The 25,235-nt window shown below is 38.1% G+C and overlaps 1 protein-coding gene across 2 annotated transcripts in view; it reads right to left on the reverse strand.

Moving 5' to 3' along the window:
* LOC127626151 (neurofascin-like) overlaps positions 1–25,235 on the reverse strand; it is a 106,296-nt gene that overhangs the window by 70,571 nt on the left and 10,490 nt on the right. The window contains exon 1 of one of the 2 annotated variants that reach the window (XM_052101734.1): positions 8,038–8,075. The exons of the other annotated variant lie outside the window; for it this stretch is intronic. The gene's annotated coding sequence lies outside the window, so the exon portion shown is untranslated. Of the gene's footprint in view, positions 1–8,037; positions 8,076–25,235 lie in introns of those variants that run through there. 2 annotated transcript variants of the gene reach the window in all.

The raw sequence follows: 25,235 nt of genomic DNA on the forward strand, positions 1-25,235 counted from the left end.
GTCGTATGTAAATAGTAATATCTTAACTTCCATCTTTCCAAGGTGATGGACTGACAGAAAAGAATCTAATTTCCTCTTCCTTAAAAACAAAAGGTAAGATGCACAGCATTTAGCCTGTGTCAAAAATAGCTGCTGGAACAAATTTCCTGGATGATTCCATCTGCCTGGGGTTACCGTGGTGATTAAATACACTCTGAATCTCTCAGTGGTCCTAGCTATGCCATTCCACCTCCAGGGACATGTGTACCCACCCATCCCTAGCTCTACCTCTTTTTGGTGTCCTTTGGCTGCCCTTCACTAATACTTATCATAAGGAGGGATTGGGGAACAAAGTGAAGTGTGTGAATATAGTCTCTAGGGAATCTTGCACATTGGCGAATGATAAGAAGGGGTATTAGTGTGTGCGTATGCGTGCATGCGTGCGTGTGTGTAAATGAGTGTGAGTGTGTGAGAGATGGGGTCTGGGAGATGAGCTGCTGACAAATCCATTAATTAAACCTCAGAAATACATCCATTGCACAACAACAACTAAAAGAAATGCCCCTGGAGCTAATTTGGGAGGGTGGGCTTTTCATTCTTTTGACAATACTCTGGACACACACTGCCATTAATGTTCTCAAGAAAACATGTCCCAAAGAACACTTTTGATGTTTTATCCTGAATTATACAAAATTTCATCTTGAAATTTGTAGTAGGATCACAATTGCACAATGCCAGTTTATTGTCATTGAAACTCATGATAACCACTAAATGCAAAATGCATTGACTTGTAGCAAAGTCTATCTAGCAAGTCAGTCCACTGTCGGCCATCTTTGGAACTCTCTCAGGAGGCTATTTCCAGTCACACCAGGGCAGCTCCTATCTACTTGAATGGGAAAAGACTAACATTTCCTAAACAGTTGATCAAGATTACGATAAAAGTACATATTTCAAATCAGCAGTAAAATCTGACAACACAGTTATCATAAATTGTGCTTCTTTACCTCAGATTACGCTAAAAAACGCAATTTTCTCGGCTTGTATATCTACTGCGTATTGTTGAGTTGACTGACTGACGATGTCTGTATATAAAAGGTGATTGGATATTTCACCTGTAAGGCGGGACTTCCTTTCTACATCCGTTGACCATTGGCTGCCATTGGGCATTCCAATTGCTCCCATTCATTTTAATAGAAGTGGCTTATCTTTGCTAAATAATCTCTGCCCCGCAGCCCAATAGGATTTCCGACTCAATTAGGACACAAAAAATGTGTTATGCATTGCTTTATTTGAACTCCAAACAAAGAGACAATCCCCAATAAATACTACTAATTACTGTGTTTTTCACCTCAGATGAACTTAAGGGTTCATGAGCTGGTTTTTAGGCCCCTGGAGCATGGCTGAAGCTGAGGAAAGCTGAGCTTGGTAGGAGGCTGCAACCCCGTCCTAATCATTCTGATTGAACCCGTTCCAAATGCCACAGGGTCAAATCATTTGATGCATTCAGGCACTGAAGATAATATATGTGCATGATAATCACTGTGCTTTCTTAATTCTAGTGTTTATGCCTAAATGTCAAGCCTCAAGTCTCACTCGTATGGAGCACAGTCAGATGTAAAGACAAAGAGCAGATTTTGTTTTTTACATTTATTTAAAATCATATTGGCTGTACTGAACTGAAGTCTGATTAATCAGACTTATGTACTGTATATTCCATGCCAGCCTTTGTTAAACTTCATGTCTGTTTCACCACCTATTGTTGCCTTTAGGGTCTGTGATTGTGTGTGTGAGGCAACATGAGGTCAAAATTTAGGTCAGTGGTTTTTAAAGACATACATTTTACCTCAGAGTTTATTCCTCACATTTTTAGTGCATTTTATTGGCATAACACATTCTGAAATGTAAAACATTCTAAATGGTGACTAGATTTTCATGCTTGCAATGTGTTTCATGAGAGATTCTGTCACTGTTCATCATACAGCATCCATAAAACAAGCTTTGACAGCTTCAAGCTACAATAATGGCTAAGAACGGATCAAAACTGGAGGAAAAGAGAAGTCTTTGATGGTGTACTAATGCTGTAGACTTTTCCTCTAATCCCACAGCCAAGCAGACAAATGCTCTTCAGATTATTTTGTCTTCTGATGATCTTGGCAATAAAGGAACAGTAATAACCTTTAAAACGAAAACCGTGGCATGGTCTTCTGTCACGATTTCTACAAGTGTTCTTTTCATTAACTAAAACTAAAACGAGAACTAAATGAAAAAAAAATTATTAACTAAATTAAAAAGAAAATGTATCATGTTTTTATAAAAATAAAATAAAATAAAAATAACCTCAAATTAATTTTAGTTTTAGATGCACAATACAGTATATTGTAAAATCTGAAACATGTGCAATCTGCCTTCATTAGATATGAAAGTGAAACTGTATTCGTACGCATATTTAGTTATATCAGTAAACGCTTTAGCAGCCATAAAATACTAAAACTGAAAACTAAAATGAAACTACAAAAATCTAATAAATACATACAATACAAATAAAACCAACAGTCCAGGAGTGAAAACTAAGGAAAGCTAAACTACAGTGGAAAGACGAATTGAAAAAAAAAATTGAAATAAATACTAAATTGAAATTTTTAAACTATAATAACCCTGTTTTATAAAAATCTACCAAAAAAATCGACTTTAAAATTCAGGCAAGTCTGATCTCACTGTGAATCCAGCAACAGTAGGTTGAAAATTCTTCAGTTGAAATCAGTTGAAATTCAAATAACTGCCCCCAGTGGCTGAAGCTGGAAGTGTTATTAAATGTATGAGCACGTGGAAGCTCCAGTGTCTGGGTGTAATGTCCAAAGGGTTGTACCAAAAGTAAATTGTAAAGAGAGTTGTTTTTAGCTGAAAATGATGTAATACAGTCAATAGGAACACATATTTTATTAACCATGCATCCTAACTCAAACTCAAACCCCAATCCTAAACCTAACCATCAGTAGAGTAAAAACGTAATCTAAGAGACAAGAAGCATCAAGAAGCATGCGATAACTTTCTGGTTTTCATAGGACTAGAACCCCTGTCTCTGAGGCTGCTCACAGTAGCACCACAGGAAAAGGTAAACACAGTTGAACTGACACAAATATGTCTGATAAATAATGTTGCTTGTCAGTAACTCTGTAGAATGGGGTCAATGTCAGAGTAAACATGTCTTGTTCTCATGGGATCATGTTGTTCAGGTACAATGTGAATGCAAAGAGAATTGGGTTATTTTTCACACAGTCCACTTTTAGGTCAACAGACGAGAGAGAGAGAGAGAGAGAGAGAGAGAGAGAGAGAGAGAGAGAGAGAGAGAGAGAGAGAGAGAGAGAGAGAGAGAGAGAGAGAGAGAGAGAGAGAGAGAGAGAGAGAGATCTTTTAAAGATTCTACTCTTATTATAGGCAGTAGAACGCGGACAAAACAAAACAAGACTTAATTTGGAGACAGAAGTCATTTTTTGCAAGTTTGTTCAGGCACAGACCCTAATGGACATGAGAGTGGCTGTTTCATGGTAATTTTATGCCTTTTAGACTTGATGTCTAACCAGAAACAAAATAAGATGTTACAGTAAATGTTAATTATATTGCAGTCAAAATAATCACAATATAATTTTTGGCTACATTGTGCAGCCCTATTTTTCACTGTTCTTCGTATAGTTCTGAATTAGTGGTAAGACATCAGGGTAATGCTCGTAATAATACATTGCATTACATTAAATTACTCATTCACTAACACACAGCAGGAAAAGTCACACAGTTCAGACCTAATGCTCTAGGATCCAACAACTGTTTCCCATCTGGGATCTGGGCATCTGGCTTCATATTCTCTTTAAATGTCAGTTCTTAGAGTCTGCTCTTAATGTAGCCTACCCATAAGACTTTTGCATTACTTAAAGAAGCATAGGTCTGGAATAGCTGACTAACAGCTGAAAAATGTCGATCCATGTATGTATGTGCATGTTTGTAGCAATTAGGCTGCATATGATAGTAGTTCTGCTGAGATTGCCAGACTATGTAGATTCACTGAGCACCACATGGGAGGCAAATGTGTTGACATAAACACAAGGGAAAAAGAGTAAAACTCTTAAAAGCATCACCAGTGATCTCTCATAATGGAAAGCAACCATTATGTTTTTTTTTACGTAACTTTTTATTTCTGAAATGATAACAGGACGCCAATTGCGGAACAGAACACATAATGAAGTCATGCACACATGACGACACTGCAGTAGCATACTACTGTTTCAAATGTTTATCGTTGCATAATGAGCACTGATACATTTCTAAATGTTTTTAATGTCAGTATTTAATGTACATTATATCACATAGTATGCTATTATTCAGTTACAAACATAGGTGTGTGTTTGGGCAGAAATGGGTCTGATTGTGGTGTTGTGGAGTGTGGGAGGAGAAAACAGGAATTAAGGAGTCTTTTTTAGCTTAATATTTACAGTGAAAGGCAGTCACTGTCCATTATCTGCAAGTATATTTACCTCCTCCTGTTCAGCACACACAAAAGGATGGACTCTGCTGCCCCTCATATAGAGACATGCATAGGCCTATATATGCACACAGATCTACACAATGAGCCCCCTGTGTTCCATGTCTGGCTGTATGGCTTATTCAACAACATTGATGATATTATGTCATAATGCCATTGTCATGAGCCCAAAAAGAAGTTTCAGCCTCTCTCAGGTGCATTCAACCATAACTATGCTCTACATGTATCTGGATGTGTTTTTTTAATGCCCAAAGGATAGAATAAGCCACAAAACATTATTTTGAATAAGGTGCGTCACCAGCCCTTTTGCAAAATGACACACTGGCCATTTATTCCCATGTATGTAGCAGAGTTACAAATGGCAGAACAAATCCTAACATGTCACGATAAGCTACATATGAAAGCTTAAAAGTGTGTATCGGCTCAATCAAAGCTACACATCTGTCTAGACCAGACTGATCTGTCAGTAAAATCAGAAACAGTGTGTTGAATTTTCTTTAGCTAAAATGGTCTGTTCTTACCAAAATTCGAAACACTGCCCCTGCCCCCAGTGGCCAAAGTGGTAAGTGTTGTTGGGTGTATGGGCACGTGTGAGCTACATTGTACAGTTGAAATGTCCAGAGAGGGGCGAAAAAAGCAAGCTGTGAAGCTAATTGTTTTCAGCTGTACAGGTTGTAATACAGTGAAGAGGAATACATATTTAATAAACTGTGCCTGCCAACCCAAAACCCAAACATAAACCTAACCATAAGTCAAGTAAAGTGTATCATTAGATTGGAAAATGCAACCTCCAAATCGCACAAATCATTGATAATGTGAACATGATTACTTCCTGGTTTCAACAAGAGATCCGAATCCAGGATTCCCGCTCTACTGATGCAACATGCTTCCAGTCGCACCACAAAGGAAGGTAAACACACTGGAGCCTAATACAAAACTGTCTGATAGGAAATGCCGCTTGTCAGTGAGTCGGCATAATGTGGCTGATCCTAGCCTTCCTGTGTCAAGTTGTGTAGAGCAGGTGTTTTCAAACCTGTCCTGGAGACCCCTCAACACTACACATTTTGGATGTCCCTCAATTAAACACACCTGGTTCAACTCAACAGCTCGTTAGTGGGTGACATGCAGTGCTGGGGGGCCTTCAGGACCGGTTTGAGAGTGAGAGCTAAGACATTCGTAGGTTGACTTTCCGAAAAGTGTAAACACTAGCCTCATCAAACAGAATTGCTAAAATAATGACAGATAGTCCCAACCCATAATCGTGCCATCGGTTGAGCTAATGTTGGAATGCTACACGAACACAGAGCACAGATTCACAGTGTTCGGGGAAATCAACCAACAAATGTCTTACTTATAGTTGTCCCTGTTTATTTATAAGTTGGGATAGGAGAAAGTATTTTAACATCGAAAAATCACCTTTAAGTTCACCATTACACAGACGTTAACCACACTGAGACAGAGACAGAAACACAACATGGCACTAAACACACTAATTTCTCTCTATAGAAAACAAAAGGTGTGCTGGTTTGTGTTGGTGTGTGTGCTTCTGTAAATAAGTGTGTCACACTTGACTTGTGGTGGATGTGCGTCTACCTCATACACCCGCAGCTAAACACTTCATTCATCTGACTGACAACTCTGGTCTAGTTTTAGAGTTCAAGATAAAACAAAGACTCCTTGTCAGTCTGATAGGAGTAGAGATGACATTCAGTGTAAACACGGATGATAACAGTAGCCACGAGACAGACAGACAGACAGACAGACAGACAGACAGAAGACTTGTAAATAGGCTTGTCACGATTATTACATAACCGTCTGATTGCAGTTAATTGATCCAACTGCGGATATTTGAGACAACCATGATTACTGGGCATTTAAGTTCACTTAAAAGGATAATGTTCCTGGTTCATGCGTGTTGTGTTAATGACGCAGTGACTAAGAGGAGGAGACGCACACCTAATCTATTTCTGTGGAGTGATAAAATTATGAAACTAAATATCAAAGGTTTCGCTTCATGACAAATAAGGGCTCGTGGGTTTAATCGGAGCTTTAAAATGAAGTATGAAAGTGAAGAAATTAGGAAATAAATATTTTACTACTGCATAATATAATAAAATGTATAATAAATTATATTTATTAAAAAATTATACTGACTTGATTGATGATTTAATGACTGACACTGAACTTCTTGAAATGTATTGTTTATGCAGCGCTTGCACTTCAAGCTATCATCATGTGAAAACACTCTCTAAGAAGTTGTCTCTTAATTTATTTGAGAATTGGGTGTCCCATTAAAACCACCACCACCAAAAATATTAACATTAGTTAATAATGTTAGCTTTCACACATATCACTAGTAAACCGCTGATTAGCCGTTCATAAACATTTACATTTTGCTCCCTTTTTCACACAATGCTATCTTGTGACATCAAAGCAATTATATTATAGAGCATGAAAATGTAAGGTGATACATTTAAACTTTTGCATTACACAAACCAACCACATTTACAAGCTTATTCAAGTGTGACCAAGTTGTGCTGGACAGGGGCACAAGTCCAGAACAGCACACAAATCGACCCATGAGCCAAATGTGTCATAGAAGCACCACAAAATGACTTTTTTGCTTCAATTTAAATCGCAATTGTTTTAATTACTCTTTCGGTCACGTTTGGGTTTAAGCTTTAGGCTGGGGTGGTAGGTTTTATTTATTTAAAACTTGATAGAGCATTACATTAAAAACCTCACTTTTAGCACCACACATTCAACATTTTACTTCGGAACTGCCACGATACATATGGAGAACCACGTAACGTCGCCACAGTCATTTTCATGAGATCAGGTCCTGCAGTGGAGACGTTTATGAGCAACAGATCATGCAGCATGAAGCCCAGTGCCACTGCCAGCTGAGAAAGATCAATAATCTCTCATCTACAGTAGTGCACATCAATAAGTCTGACTGTAATATTTAAGGAAATGACTAAATCACAAAATAAGTCAGCACATAAAATCACATGCAACATGCGATTATAATAATGCATTATTCAACATATCATCTACAAGTGGACACCCTTTAAAAAAAGCAATATCTCAAAGCCCTGTTATTAAAATGGTGTGCAGCCACCATGGCAATCCAAATTCACAGCTCAAAGGCACACAATGCCAGTATACTGTCAGAGAGATGCATGATGACAAACCCTAAATGCAATTTGACTTGTAGTTCAATCAGATTGCTGGAACGATTCCAAGTTTGCCAATCCCGCCATTCAAAAATGTATTAACATAACTGATAAAGCAGACCAACAAAGCCCAGCATAATGCGGTTAGCATGTGGCCTAAAACATCAGAAGTGAAAATGAATGAAAGCAAGCACAGAGACATGCTGGCATTCCTCTCTCTCCTTCCAAAAACAAAAAAGGCAATTATCAGCCTGCATTACTCTGTGTCTGCCTTTGAAAACAGGCACAATGACAAAAATCTGTTTATTAAACCACTAAAGAATACATAAGAAAACACATCCAATTTACCTCTCAGGCAAAGTCTCCGGTTCTGATAAGTGTGAGCTGGCCTGTCATGTCTATTAGAGTAGATTCCCCTCAAATTTGTGCCGCCTGTTTGCTCAGTTTTAAATCCTTAGGCTAATAGATTAGGTCACTGTGGTGTACTGTCTGTGCTATCAAGAGGCAAAGCATGTGTGTAGTTCCTTAATGATGTGTCTTCTGGGTGCTGTTATCTTTCAGTGCATCCTTACCTCAAGCTCATACTAACTGTCTCTGATGCTGCCTGCCTCTCTCTGCCTCCCTCACACACTGATTCCCCATCTGCCACCTCCCACTCTGGCCTCTCCCCGCCTAGCTCATGAATAATAAATAGACCTGTGGGCAGACCCCTCCCCCTTTTAAAAGGTCCAAACACTAAAACGCATACACACACAAAGGAACACAAACAAATGCACATGTCATATATACATGAAACCTAGGCAGTCAGGCATGCCGTCCTCCCCCACTCTGAGCGGGCGGCTCTCGGGTCACATCACCTGCTGTGGTGGCTTCTCAGCTGGAAGAGATTTAGCATTTCTCAGGCTAAGCTGGAAGACTCTTTTCCTCTGCGCTTGACCTCTCCACTCCGACCCGCGTCTCACCCTAGTGTACATCTGGACCCCCTTTCCAACCCCCAAACACACACACACACACACTACAGCCTGACCTTGTGTCACCTACTGACAAATCAATACAATATCAACAACATGCAAATGCCTGCTGTATATGATTAGGAAGCCTAATATGGACAGATATCAATGGATGCCAGTGCCAGGCAGATAGTGAGAGAGAGTTAGAAAGCAAGAAAAACAGTAAGTGATAAAAAGAAAGAAAAACAGTGAGTGATTAAAACATCTCATTCTTAAGCCTAATACTGCCTGAGACGGGGCCGGAAACTACACAAGAAAAAGTCATTAAAAGACAATTATGCACTATAATGTCCATACAAATTTGAAAACTTTTATAATTGTAAGCATGTCACATCATTAAAGGACTAACCCAAGAAGAATTTTACCCAAAAATTAAATTCGGTCATTTACTCACCCTCACTCACAATGGCAATACCATGTTCTACTGACATGAACCAAGGCAGCTCCATGGTATTCTTTAAATAACCTTGTAATACAAATACCATGGTAAATTCATATGCATAAAATAAAGCAGATACGGGTCAGGAGCTTCAGTTTATGTTCACTTCAAACATCAGAATGGGAGTAAAATGTGATCTCAGTGATTTCGACCGTGGCATGATTGTTGGTGCCAGATGGGCTGGTTTAAGTATTTCAGTAATTGCTGATCACCTGGGATTTTCACGCACAACAGTCTCTAGAGTTTACTCAGAATTGTGCCAAAAAAAAACATCCAGTGAGCGGCAGATCTGCGGACAGAAATTCCTTGTTGATGAGAGAGGTCAAAGGAGAATGGCCAGACTGGTTCGAGCTGACAGAAAGGTTACGGTAATTCAGATAACCAGTCTTTACAATTGTAGTGAGCAGAATAGCATCTCAGAATGCACAAAACTTCAAACATTGAGGCGGATGGGCTACAACAACAGAAGACCACGTCGGGCACTTTATTAGGACCACAGTATTCCATAGAAAGAGCTCAGTAAGTTTAAATCAAAGCATCAGGGTTTTACTTCCTGAATTAGAATTCACTTCACAAGTGGACAGGTCCAAAGAAATTACCATATCTTATCACAGACCATCTAGAAACCAAGAACTGGCAAACACAGGTGATTGACAGCTTAACTCTAAGAGGGACCCTCCAAGGTGGCTTTGCAATTTGGAAGGATTTAATTCTCTATGCAACCACATTGAATTACGATAAGGGGAGACCCTTAGTGACTGCCAATCTATCAGTAGGAGTTTAACAGTACTCACAAGCAGTGGTCGATATGTACAAAAATGTCAAGGGGGATGGTAATGTTAAAGATGTTATTAATGTTTTCAGAAATGTAATCTTTGTGTTTCTTTGTTTCATACTGTTTTAAAAAACTTTCTTTGACACCACATGACATTTTTACTTTAATCCCCAGAAAAAATATCAATGCGACTTAAACTCATCATCGGAAACATGCTCATCATAGAAGAGGTGTATTCAACTAAATGGTTTGTGTGAACTGCATTTGTTTTTTAATGTATTTTTTATTTAATAGATCTGGACAAAAATGAGCCTTACTTCATTGACCTTTAGCACACACAGCCATAATATGCACCAGTTAGCCTTTGTTATTGTATTTTATGATGACTTTTGTGAGAAGAATCCACATTAAGATCATTAAAACTTCTAGATCACTCACCCACTGTCACAGACACACATTTATTCGACTCCAATAACTGAACTACAAAGCAAGTTGGGACTGTTTCTCTGAAGGATGCTTAAACAGTGGAATAAAAAAACTTTCTACACACAAAAGTGTTTTATGAGTGAAACCCTGAAAATTGGTTGAATTAAAAACATGTACATGTTGTAACTGTACACTCATCATAGCAATATCTTACCTTCTGTTCTCTACTTTTTAATGAAAGACAAAATATTTTCTAAAATATTAACTAACTTCTTGGCCATTTTTTAAATTGTGCGAAACTTTTGAAAACGTGCCTTACCTTCAGTATCGTAAGTTTCATGTGAACAATAGAAAGGACAAATCAAAAAAGTGACACCCTGGCAGAATATTTCCAAACTGTACAAGTGTCAAGTTTAATTAATATAATTGTGGGATTTCCCCTATAGAAATCTGGCAACCCCACACATATGTCGAAATCTAATTCTGACCAGTCAATCGCCCATATTTATAGTCTGTTATTTATCAAACATAGAAAATGCAATATTTTACTTGCATGATTAGTTCTAAGTAATACATGACACAATTGATCTAAAGGGGATGGTAAGGAGGGGTGGTGGTTTTACAAGGGGGATGCTTTTTTGTATTTCTTGCAAAAAGGGGGATGGCATCCCTTCGCATCCCCCCTCAGCTCGAGCCCTGCTCACAAGGACAAAGACAACAGCACAACCTCATTTCTATGCAAAGAGAGATCAAACACTGCAGAAACATCTCGCTATTCTGTCTTGCCTCACAAATCAAGGAATGCCGAAATTAAACAGTGGAAGCGTATTTGCTTCTGGCCTCAAACATGTACAGTCCATACAGAGTAAAGAGCAGAATGGGTGTCCCTTATTGTGGGAAATGTTTCACATTTTTTCCTTTCCATTGACGTCTGTTGTGGGGGCTACTATGTAGGCAGATGCACAACAGAGGGTAGAGGACTAAATAAAAGGTTTGTTTGAGTTGTTTGTGATTGGCACAGCAATGAAGAGTTTGAAGATCTAAATAATTCTGAGGAAACAGAGAGGACTATTAGAAACTAAAACAAATGATTTCCCAATTCTAACTGGTCAGACAGCTGTGGGGAAATATAGTTTATATAGTGAATATAGTGAATGAATATAGTTTAATGCATTTAGTCGGTGTCAGTTAAAGCCGAAGTAGCCGAAGTAGTATGTAATTTCTGTGACACTAGCACCACCGAATGGAATTGCAAAAATAAACATGTTTTCAAAACTTCAAAATTCGCCCCTAATCTGCCATTGATCAAACTAACAAATAGTCCCACCCTCAACTACTGCTATTCGTTGAGTAACATTGTTTGGGTAGGTCAAAACAGTTCACTCAAAACAAAGAATAATATTTGTAGTGCCACAGAGACACAGTGTTTTCAGTTTTTGAGTAAATTAACTTATTAATGGCTTACTTATAGCTGCCTCTGCATATTAAACTGGGATTGAGGAAAGTATTTTAACACTGAAAAAGTTACTTCAGCTTTAATACAATGGAACACTTCTTTAATGTCCTTTCCTCTGCTAAAGTGATCAAATCTTATAAAAACATTTTCTTCAATAGCAATTATGACATTCATCTTGGACTTTTAACTGACACACAGCATTACACAAAATCAAATGTTTTTTGTTACGAATGCCAAATGCAGTCATATTTGTCACCGCTATACATTGATTTCACAACTGATATTATAAAAAGTAATATTTGACTGGTCAAGTGATGCAACATGATGACCACCATCAGTTTACAGTCTGGCTTTAGTCAGACTTAAACTATTAGACCACGTTCACACTAATACGTTTTCATTTGAAAATGCATTGATTTTGTTATGGATACACCTCTCATCCATACTGGAATGTTTCAAAAACGTTATCTATTACCACATACTTTTTAAAACGATGACATTAGGAAACAGTGAAAACGGATTAGTGCATTAAACTACGGTCTGACAATAAATCAAATAATTATAAATATAAATTATAAATATAAAATGTAGGGCCTATAATAAATATAATAACTCAGACATTCTGATTGAAATATATTGTATTGTTGTGGCAAAAGAGTAAAGCATTGCTAAAAGTGGCTTTAGAAGTCAATGCATTGTTTGTTTAATTCCCATATCAATGAACTAGCCTACAGTCGACAGCCATTCATTTTGTAAATGAGTATGTCAATCTGTCCAGATTTCACAGCATTTTTTTGCATTCAATCTGTGCTATTTTTAATTGTTGGTCTATGTACATGTGTGCCATACAGATGCTTTTGGAGCTTCACTGGTTTTCAGCATAATAACACTGCGTTTTTAGGATGTTTTGTCAAGTTAAAAGTAGTTGCGACTTAGAAGAATCACATATCTAGATGTGTTCTGTTGTGCTTCGTCCAGCTGTCAAGATGCATTCTTTGTGACCAGCACTAAATCTTTGGGTACGCTGCTTGTGAGGTTTGTTGAGACTGCCCCCTGCTGACACGGCTCGTAAAAACAAAAAGTTAAATGTACTTGAAGCATCACTTCCGATGGTAGAAAAATACACTTTTACATACTTGTTATTTAAATATGGGGCATGGGGGGGGGGTTAATTGTGTAAATTTTTAATGCATTATTTTTATATAATTAACACACAATTAGCGTGTTAAATCTACTACCCTGTTTAAACATTTGGCAAAAGTACTATTGTTTTTAGAACCTTTTAAAGTGGAAAAAAGTACTTTAGGGTTAGTAGTCGTTTTTGTACAGCAAAATGTTTTTAATCGAGGCATTCAATGTATGTCTACTGTATATAAGATTAATGTGCAATAATTAAATGCCATGAGTGTAGTTTAATTTAGTGACTGGTTTTGAGGTCAAGAAACCTGTATTCATTTGATGCCAACATGAAAGGCTCTGAGCGAACAAAAACATTCTTGCCATATCACCGTGCCAGAGCATACAGTCGCAAAGGGACCGTCTTTCAATTGCTTCAGGTGTAACGCTAATTGCATTGTTTAAATATTTAAACCAGCACTCGAGCAACAGAGGGACAAAGGGAGAGGGAGCAGGATGGGCACGGGTTAAAAAGAGCGAGAGGGGGTGGAAGAAAGAGAAAGAGAAAGAGATGACAGGAAAAGAAAAGACATCAGAATATGACTGTATTTGAGAAGGATAGAAAGGCTCTTGTTATTTGTGGAACTCCGGGTCACGACAAGGCCTAAACAAAGAGAACTGATAGTGGAGCATCTTGGCTGTTTGAGCAAAGTGAGGCATCCTTTGTATTTTTGTTTATGTCGGGGAGAAATTAAAGATGGAATGGGGAAAATTGGATGGGGAAAACTGGATGTTCCACTGCTTTTTTGATTCTCATATCCCAGTAATCAACAAGGCGGCTCATTAGAGACTAACAAGAAGTCTGAAGAGCACACTGGGAGAGGCAGGGAGCTGCCAAGTGTATGAGTGAGGCCATGGATAAAAGCTGTCAGTAATGAGATGAAACTAGACCATGTGAGCCCCACTGGAGCGAATCCCACTCTGACATGTTAAGTCATGTTTTCTTGAATAAACCAGGGGATTTCCGGCACTTGGTTTTGTAGTAAAGAAACAAGGGTAGAACAGTTTGTATAGTCAGTATAGTTTTTCTTATTTTTATTCTTTTGTCAGTTAAAGAAATAGAAGTTTGCAAAAAATATTTTTTTAAAGACTACCTTTTATGTTCCGTGTAAGAAAGAAAGTCATACGAACAATATGACGGTAAATAGGCTAAGTACATAATGACACAATTTTCATTTTTGGGTGATCTATGTTCTGAACTATGTTTTGTCTGGTTTCAAAGGTGGCACATGCAAGTCAGTGCTCAACATGAGCAAAAAGCACTTGGCAATGATCTCCTTCACAATGGAGTCATCTAGACAAGGTAGTATCCAGGTGTACCTCCTATCTGGTTTTTGTGGTGGTGGTTTTAATGGGAGATGCATTTCTCAAATTAATTCAGAGACGCAACTTCTTAGAGAGTGTTTTTGTGTGACGATAGCTTACTGTGCTTAACAGTGGAAAAAAGTCGGCATGATAAAACCGTCTGCAAGGAGTTTAGTCCATTTATAAGGGTGGGTAAAAATATAGATTTTCCGATGCATATACGATCTTCATTTGATGATCTCGATATTGATTCTTAAACCCCAGGATCAATAATTTACTCTATGCGCAACCCTCCACTACATTTAAATTTAGTCATTTAGCAGACATTTGCAACCAAATTTTGTGCTATGCGACTAGAAAGTGTTTGTTTGGCAATTGGCTGATAAATGGTGGTGGCGTAGTGGCTAAAGCACAGGGCTGTTAATCAGAAGGACGCTGGTTTGAACCCCATGGCCACCACCATTGTGTCCTTGAGTAAGGCACTTAACTCCAGGTTACTCCGGGGGATTGTCCCTGTAATAAGTGCACTCTAAGTCGCTTTGGATAAAAGCGTCTGCCAAATGCACAAATGTAAATGTTTACATTTCACTCACCAATAATTGCGTAGTGTAGTGGTGGTGTATTTCGAGCAAGATCCTTTTGCTGCATGTTGAGAGTAAAAGTTGTTCCGTGTAATACATGTTCAAAGACAAGATCCACGTGACCCATTTGTCATTGAACAATGTCTCTTTCAATACCCTTTCTGTTCTCTACAGTCAGTTAAAAAATAAATAAATAAACATTTAATTCTAATCATGCGGTAAAGATAAGATAAAGCCTAAAGTTCCTCTAAAGTCTCTAAAGCCTCTAAAGTTTATAATTAAACTATTATTTATATTGTCAAGCCGGTTCTCGCCTCCTCCTTTCCATTGACTGCTTTACAAAAGGTCTCTTCTATAATTAACAGCATTAGTAGGGAGAGAATTTCTTTCATCTGTGTTAGCAAAAGGGACCTTATAACTTAAATATACCCATTTGAATTGATATTGAAATCGGAATCAAATCGAAAGCTTGTGAATGGGAATCAAATTGAATCAGAGAATCTGTATCAATACCCAGCACTATCCATTTATGAACCGCTCCTGTTACAGTCATCAAAGCACCACATTAACATTACATTACAATACGATCACTGTCGGATGTTAAATCCTCAGCTGTGAGTAATATTCTTATATTTGTGAGATATTGTGGAGATATTAAAGTCTTTTGTTGATTCTGTCAGACCTTGCTTAAATAAATAGTTGCAGTAAGAAAGGTTAAACTGCTCGATGTCATGAACTAGATGTATAACCACAATATTATCTTGCAATTCTGCACTTTTAAATGCACAGCGAGGACCGCCCTGAGACTCCCAAGCACTCTGTTTACATTAAAGTATGTGATTCTGCAATCAGGATGCGCATAAGTGGTTTTGCGCCATTCTTTATTGGAGCCTTTCTTATTTCTTACATTTCTTACTTTGATAGTTTTGTGCAATAAGATGTTATATATATTTAGTCTTTTATTTGTTGAATATCCGTTAGTTACCAAGTTTAAATGCTGCGCTTAGCGTCCGTACATCCCTGTGAAATGCGTCTGATCGGGGTCACATAACCATTATCGGTCACAGAGCCTAATTATACATTATTATCCTTTACACAGACTAGTCGTTCAAACAACCGACCGACTAGTCGATTATTAAAATTGGTAGTGTTGCACATCCCTAATCCAAAACATTAGAGATTTGTTTACAATTTTCAACCAACTCCAACATCTATGTCCACTAGCTAGATAGCGTTACCTTTTGCAACAATGTCCAATGCATCACAGATATCTACATGCTTATGTTTGTGAGGCATAAAAACACACGTAAATGATCAACAAATAAGATGTAATGGCAACGTGGCACTGCCCCTATAGGGCAAGTGACAGCTCCATAAACTGGCATGAAAGTCTCCCACGCAGGCCCCAGGCCATCCTGTTCCTGTTAAGGAACTATTATTAAGTCTGATTTAACTGATACAAATCTAAAAGAGCTGTAAAAGTGTGTCACAATTTCCTCTGATCCTGTTGATTAGGTCTGGGAGCTCTTAAGGACAGCTGATCTTTCATTTACCAGGTCCATGCCTCTCCACACATATTCTGTCTTTCCCTGTGCTACCCTCCATTGATCTGAAGACCCCTCTCCACTTATCCTGCTGTGTACAGAGCATGGTCAGAGAATCAGGTTAATGTCAGTTCTTCAGAACAGCTGCTACTGAAGGCAAAGCAGATAGATCATTATTTATCTTGTGACTCTTGAGACAGTCCTTCCTTTCTTCCATGAATCAATCCACTCTCTTCTTACATTTATTTAACAGCCACATAAAGTGGGAAAATCAAAGCAACAATAAAGAGAATTTCTATGACCCGAAACAACATACATTTTTCTGGATCAGTTATATTGACTGTACTGCAGATACCCTAAAGCCCCTCTTGAGGGCAAAGAATCACTTTCAACTAAAAATGACTCCCTTGGCTTAGTTTGGTAGACACTCTGTTCCACAGTTATCCATGAAAACTGTCAAACTTACATTGAAAATACAGCTAAAAATCTGATTCAGAGGCTTCATAAATAGAAAGTGTTTCATGAAAAGGGTGACATCATGACATCATCAGTCATGTAAAGCATTAAATAGTTGAAGGGTCAAAGGTTAAGCACAAGTCCCTTGTCCAACCACAGAGCAGATGTCAGGTAGGCCGCAGCCACGGACACAAATAAAATCACTCTAACAGCAGGGCACCTGGCTGTCTGAGTTTCCCCAGTAGGGCACATGGGTTAGCTCAAGCAGAGCAGGGTTATTAGATGATGTCAGTGTTTGGATCACAATGTACTAGGTGATTGTAGACTGTTTCTCTGAATTGTTACTCAGGAGACATGCAAGGATTGTTTATAGGTGAAGAGGAAAAAAGAGAGAGAAAAGGATAAAGAGAGCGATTGATAGATACCGAAACTGATCTGCAAAAATAACACTGTCTTCTAACATATTCCTGAAAACTCCCTCATCTTCCATTGGTTGTACAAACAAATAGTCCCATCCCAAACTCACAGCATTGGTCGAACCAGTGATGTTGTGTTGGGCTGGTCGGGCAGCTCAAACACACAGATTACTGGTTTGAAAGCACAGTAGAGCAACAATGTTAAACTTTAAGGTGAAATCAAACTATGAATGGCTTACTTATAGTAGCTGACTGCATATAAAGCAAAAAATACGACAAAGAATTTTAACATTGACAAAACTAAACACATCAACTTTAGGTAAATGAAACATGCAATTTTGTCAAATGTTGAGATAGATTGATGTACAAAAGCACATGAAGTAACAATCTAAAGATTCAGAAACATATCAGAAACATGTATTTCCACTTATGAAAGTGGCCAGACCAGAATTGAAAATGTAAAATTCAATGTAGGCCTGTCGCGATTATTAAATAATCATCTGAACGTGCTTAATTTATCTAACCACAGTTATGTGACTGCAGAGCGGAGGAGGGCAGGGCCAGGCTGGAATGATGCATGCCTAAACATCACTGCAGACCAGGTACACCCCTTCATGGCAATGGTATTCCTTGATGGCAGTGGCCTCTTTCAGCAGGATAATGCTCCCTGCCATACTGCACACATTGTTTGGGAATGGTTTGAGGAACCAAATTCCCCACATCTCAGTCCGACTGAGCATCTGTGGGATGTGTTGGACCAACAAGTCCGATCCACTGTCGCTCCACCTCACAAGTTACAGGACTTACAGGATCTGCTGCTAATGTCTTGGTCCCAGATACCACAGGACACCTTCAGGGGTCTGGTTGAGTTCATGCCTCGTGGATCAGTACTGTTTTGGCAGCACGCAGAGGACCAGCAGCATATTAGGCAAGTGGTCATAATGTTTTTGCAGTGTACATTAAACCACTGGAGTCTTATAGATTACTTTTATGCTGCCTATATGTGCTTTTTACGTTTGATAAGTCTGGTCAGCATTCACTTGCATTGTATGGACCTACAGTGCTGAAATATTCTTTGTTTGTTCTAAAACAAAAAAAAAACACAACTTTATTGTGTTCAGAAGAAGAAAAAGTCATACATATCTGGGATTGTATGAAAGCAAGTAAATGATGAAGAGAGAATTTAAATTTTTGGGTGAACAAACCCTTTAATAGCAATTCAGGTAGCCTGGGTTCCAGAAACAAAAGTGTAAATGTTGGCTAAATTGACTAAAAAGAGAGACATATATATGAAGTATTTGGAAATATTTTTATATTTAATTTGGAAATATTTTTATATTTAATATATTATTTTTATGTCATTCATACATTTTTAAGGAAATAGTTTATCCTGATTTTATTATATGATTACATGATAAATATGACTAAATGAGTTTTGTATGAAGTATGACAATTAATCGTGACAGCCCTAATTCAATGTGTTCTTTGCTGTTCACACTGTCATCTAAAAAAAATTAGAAAAAATTGGGCCGATATTCAACTGTGGTGTGAAAGTACCCCATATGTGCATACTTCGATGGGCCTATGAAGCAAACATTTGTGGGCAAGAAATTGGAACTACATGGATCAGCATTAAACAAGCCATATCAGGAGTGTTTAACTGTGTCGGCTGAAGAGTCAACCCAGGTCTTGACATCTAGTATGTTAAGCCCTCAGGTTGTGGTCTAGTTTAGTCTCCAGACCTATTTTACATCTATACTGACAGAAGGCTGAATCAGAGTTTGTGTTCACAAAAACCCTTCCCTACTGTCACACACAGGCCCTTGACCCCTTCCCACTCCCATTCTGCAGGAGTTTCTATCAACAGGAGGTGTTGTCGTTTCTTCAGTTAATTGCTGGCGGACCCTCGATCTGCCCTCAAGAATCTGGACAAGGGAGGGAAAGCTTTGGTCTCTTGCCAGCGCTCGTGTATCCCCCCAAGCACACACACACACACAGTCACATACACACCAATGTCTATGAATACAATGGGGCAAAGCAGCTGGAGTGCAGAACCACAAGGCAGTCCTGCATACTTAATTATAAAACCAAGACAAGCCATCTGTGGCATAGGGCTCTTCACATCTGCTTTAGATCAATAACATGCACAAATATAGAAAGTTGATTTTCTTTTATTCAAAAGATATCCAACTACATCCATTCAAAGCTTCCGATCTAGGCTTTGTCATAACATGCGGTTTGATCTGCTACGAGAGGCCTTTGATAAGTATGTAACCTCCCAGTGGGACCCAATGGACAGCTGTTATGTATGAAAACACAGATAGCGACTTGTAACCCTTAACAGGTCTCAAAATGGCTGATGAAATTAAATCTTCAAAAAGACAACATCAATTTTGAGTATATTCAACTTGTTCAGCCCCTCTCAAAACAACAATAAGTCAACATCTATGAAGGATCAAGGAAGGACAACACTGGACTATGCAGTCTTTATATAAGGCACTAATTAGGGTAAATTACCTTTGTTACATTATCTTTCTGGCAAAATGAGAGAACAGATAGATAAATAACAGGCCAATTTATCTGGACAAAACATAATAAAAGTAATCTTAAAAAACTCATTTGCTTATGTGATGTGCTAACTGAACTCAAATACATTCTCTGCACCAATATAAACATTAACAAACTGACAAAACACATATTTAATGAATCATACCCATCTATCCATTCAGTGTTGAATGGTGAACAAAAATAATAAAACGAATCAAATAAAAGCTAAATAAAAAAATGAAATGATATATATATAAATGTATAGAGAGAGAGAGAGAGAGAGAGAGAGAGAGCGATTAAAAAAGTAACAGACAAGTTTGTCATCATAACTGCAGTATCATCCTCCTCAGAGCTGTGAGAAAAGCTCAGGCCAGAGATGTTACTGCTTGCCATAAGGTTGCTTAGATGCATCAAATTACAGACACTCCCCTCTGTGAAACACCTGCAGGCATGGTTGTTATTTTAAGGAACAAAATGCTTGTGCCAAACCAAGGTTTCACATCTCAGCTAAAAATACAGAACGAATGCAGGCCTATTCCCAAGAATCTTCAAAATAACAATAGAATACTTTTAAATGTACATTTAATGCCAATTTAGAAGGCAAATGAAATGATTAAATGTGATAAAGGGAGTGGGTTACACCTTACCGACAACAACAAGCAGGTCACGGTGTTTCTGTAGACATAATGTGCAGCACTTTATCTGACCTACATGTACCAGGCAAAGAGATCCCCTGCGCCAGGTTATTTCTAAAATCAACACTTAAAGGAATAATTCACAAAATATTACATTTCTGTGATTACTTACTTCATTGTGGCCTTTCTAACCCACATGCTATTACTTTTATCTGTGGAACAAGAAAAGAGACTTTTATAAAGAATCCCCTGTTTTTCCCCCATTCATAAAAAAAATGCCTTTTCGTCATTGAATGCAAAAGTGTTCAGAAATGTTCCTGTTGTTTTCCACAAAGGTTCAGAATGATATTAAGGCAAATAAATAATGAAACATTTTCATTTTTGGGGAGAGGAGGGCATGGCTGGGCCATGATGGTACACGGCCGGCACTGAATCAGCTGATCAGCGGGAGAGCGATAAAGGGGAGATGATGGTTAGAGAGAGACGTATGTGGCCGCACTGCATGTGTATCTGTGTCCTTATGTTTTATGCTTTTTTAAGTTCAATTATATCTTTAAAGTTTATGATGATTGTTCAGCCAGTTACCGCCTCCTCCTTGCCCTTCGTTTAACTGTTAACACTATTCCTTTAACAATCATAAGAATGTACACTCACTGAGCACCATATTACGAACACCTGTACACCTACTTATTCATGTGATTATATAATCAGCCAATTGTGTGGCAAGTACAATGCATAGATCATCCAGATACATATCACGAGCTTCAGTTAATGTTCACATCAACCATCAGAATGGGGAAACGTTTTTTATCACAGTGATTTCGAACGTGGCATGATTGTTGGTGCCAGACGTGCTGGTTTGAGTATTTATGTAACTGCTGATCTACTGGGATTTTCTCCCACAACAGTTTGAACTGAACAAAAAAAAAAAAAAAAAAAATCCAGTGAGCAGCAGTTCTTCAGACAAACATGCCTTGTGGATGTGAGAGGTCAACAGAGAATGGGCAGACTGGTTCAAGCTGATAGAACGTCTATGGTAACTCAGATAACCACTCTGTGCAATTGTAGTGAACAGAATAGAATCTCAGAATGCACTACAACAGCAGAAGACCACATCGGGCACTTTTTTAGGACCATAGTGTTCCTAATACTGTAAAGCAGTGAGTGTACATTAGCGGTATAAGTCTACTGTAATTTCTAGAAGATCAGAAGGTCAGTGATTTTAATGCAGTTATTGGCTAGCAGCTCAAGTAAATACATTGAATATTATGTTAAAGGTGGTTTTACTCTAGAGAATATTCAATTTTCACATACAGAGACACATTATTCCTACTGTGAGTTACAATGTGTGCATGATATAATTTTTTGTGTTACTGTTAACATAAATATTTTATGGGATACCCATCCCCCATGTAAGCCATGGCGAGCAACTGAGTTACACAGAGTAATTTGAATTTAATTATCCATGCCTTCTTCAATCAGAAGTGAACCCCGAAAATAGAAGCTAACCTGCAATGGTGTATTAGGTCATAAACACTTTCACCTTCTGGGCGAGGTAGTCACCCATATAAAAGTCAAAATGCCTCCATGTAATGCTTATGCACATTATGACCTTCAAAACAGCACTGGTGACACTGACCTTTAGGTTACAGCCCTGGAGATGGAAAAATAAACTGCATGTCACAACCTCTGCGAGATAAAGAGCAATCTGTGTCATCTACCGGCAATCACTATGACAAACAGTTCGATTGACTTGCCTTAAAAGGAGATGCTACATTAATTAACAGCAATGCTTGGAGGTGAGTATGAGAGATACAATAGAGAAGAAACTGAGTCTGATGCTTGATGGACACCCCAACATTAACAAACCCCCACTTCCTGACCTTTGCTGAGATTAGCCATTTAGCATTGCTCCGGATCGGACTGTCTGAACACATTAGCCGCTAGCCCATGGTGACCCAATTAAAACATCATAAATGAGGAGCTACAGCATGTAACTGGGAGACTAAACAACTTAAATGACATGATTGAAGAGGTCTTATTTGGCCTGAGGTCAAAATTTGCCTGTAGTGTGGGGGACAAAGCTGACAAGGCTAAGCTAACAATGAAACAAGCTATCGTAATTGCCAATGTTGGATAAATGCTGAAATTTTAAATGTGAGCATTGGTACAAATATTTGTACCAGATATCAAACACACATCGCAGAGACATCAGCTTTGTTTCCATTTTTATCTGGACAAAGTCATTTTGTTTTTTTTTGTTCTTAAAGTGGTAATGACATGAGAAATCATTTTTTTCTTGATCTTTTGACATATAAGAGGTCATTGTATTATAAAAACATACTGTACATTTCAGAACTCTAAACATTCTCTTCACTGCAAAAAGAGAATTTGTTGTAACCAAGCTGCCAAAATGACTCATTCTCAACATCCTCTACATTGTGATGTCACATTGTGGTAGACATTTGCACCTGAATGCCTCCACAACATCACATCAGCCACTGCTTTTCCTTATCACTTCGTGGCCCGCCCCGCCCAGTAGTATGGCAAGGGGAGAGAGCAGGTCAGTCAAGAGCAGAGAGCCAATCACAACAGTGGGCGTTTACTGTCAAGTCTTAAAGGAGAAGCAGCGCCAAAACTAAATGTTTCTGACAGAGGATCAAAAAAAGGCTGGAAAATGATATTGTTTTAAAAATATATGACTGCTTTTTGAATGAAAACATTACTAATATTATAACATATTAATATAATAAAAAGAAAAGGCATGTCAGGACCCCTTAAAAACATTATCTCATTTTAAGATGCTTATCAGATGTTTCTGAGATGTGGTAAGATCTTAAATTACATTTACATTTAGTAATTTAGCAGACAGAAGCATTATCCAAAATGACTTACATATGAGGAACATAACAAGCAAATTGTCTTACAAAAGTCAACAATATCAGTAGTATCACACTGGCAAGTTCCAATGGTAGCTAGAATAGTAAACTAGAATGCAATGCTTTCCTTTTTTCACAGACGTTTTGGTGATGATTTGCTATTTGGGTATGTGTCTGGTATTATTTGAAACCCAAATACGATGACACAATCAGGGAGTTTCTATTTGCTGTAGGCTAACAAGTTTATGATTTCATTCAGCAAATGTATGAATTAATAATTAAACACTCCCCATTTTTTCATTTAGCTCAGTTCATGTCACTGCAGGCTACATGATTTTGAATGATCAGCAGTCTGGCATGTTTAAATGAGTGTATGTCAACAAATCCTAGGTTTATTAAAAATGAAAAGCAACAATGTAGAGGGGAAAAAACAGGTATCCCTAAAACTTTGACGTTGCTCATAAAGATATGAATAATTCATTTAATTTTTGTTCTAAAATGTTTCTCAATAGCTCACAAGGTTTATGTAAGGAAATTCAATAAAACATGATTAATTTTAAAGATAAGATTTTCCATTTATCATAATCCTATTTAAGCTTGACTGCTGTACTTCAGGACAATGGACTCTTTAGATTAAATAAACAAATAATAACAATATGTTCTGCTGCTTTCAAGGGACGTTATTTTAAAGGCCAAATTAGCAGGAGATGTTGTCTCAGTTGTTGGACACTTTCCAGTGCATACTACATTATAGGACTGCTTTCCATTGTGTAGTCTGTATTCTCTCTCTGCAACCACTTTGTGAGGTACAGATGGAAGCGTGTGCAATTTGGCCCTCAGCATACATCTGGCACAGAAAATCATTCTCTCGCTCTCACTTACATATATGCTGTCTGTTAATGGTTAACCGAGGTGAGGTGACACATGAAATGATTTCTACAAAAACAGAGTATTTTTAAGAGATAGCATCCCACAGAAAAGCTTCATAATGTGTTATGTCCCCTTAATAATTTGGCTAATACATAAGACTACTGTTGGGTTGATTGGATATTTGTTTATTAATTCATTGTCTAGCAATGGTGGCTCGTCAACTGTAGTTGCTCGTTATTTTATTACGTTTCCTGACATCCCCCAATCTGAACCATGCACACACACACTTTTCATCTTCCTTATCATTATTTGCTGGCATTAAACACAACTCCCTAGACTCTCTCTGCGCTCCTGCCCACCACATCACCATATTTCTAACACATTCCACAAAACACACTTCAGTACAAATCTGGTCAGACCCGAAAAAAAGACGGAAAAAAAGAAATGTTAGTCAAAGATCGTTTTCTTCAGTTTTTTTATCTAACCAATCATTCCCTCCCCTTTAATATCTCTGATCCCCCTCTTTATTTCACTCCTTCTTGGCCCACTTTTTACTGAACAATGGAGACAATCGGGCGTCCCCTGAGGGTAGAGGAGGGTGAGTTTAAATATCAAAAGCCCACAATGGACACCACACCAGACTCCAATGAGCTCCTTAACCTGGCCCCCACTCTCCATCTGCTTATAACGAAATAAATGAGGGAGGAAGGAGAGAAAGCAAGAGAGAGGCAGAGAGAAAAGAGACACTTGTGTCACCAGTGACAGACTTTCGTTTCTCGCCTTTTTCTTGCTTTTTTCACATTGTTTTGAGTGACTAGGTTGGGGTTCTCACTGTCAGCTGTCAAATGATGCTCATAGTACATCCCACCACCTAAAAAACACCATCCCATCACATTATAAGACATATGAGGACACAAACAACCCTCCCGTCTCCTTTTCTGACACCTCCCTCTCCTCCAGCCCTGAGGCTCACATATCCTGCGAGGAATGAGTCTTCATTTTTTTCATATCATCCTTTTTCATTAAAACAA

This window comes from Xyrauchen texanus, chromosome 32, assembly GCF_025860055.1.
Source record: "Xyrauchen texanus isolate HMW12.3.18 chromosome 32, RBS_HiC_50CHRs, whole genome shotgun sequence".
NCBI classification, from domain to species: Eukaryota; Metazoa; Chordata; class Actinopteri; order Cypriniformes; family Catostomidae; genus Xyrauchen; species Xyrauchen texanus.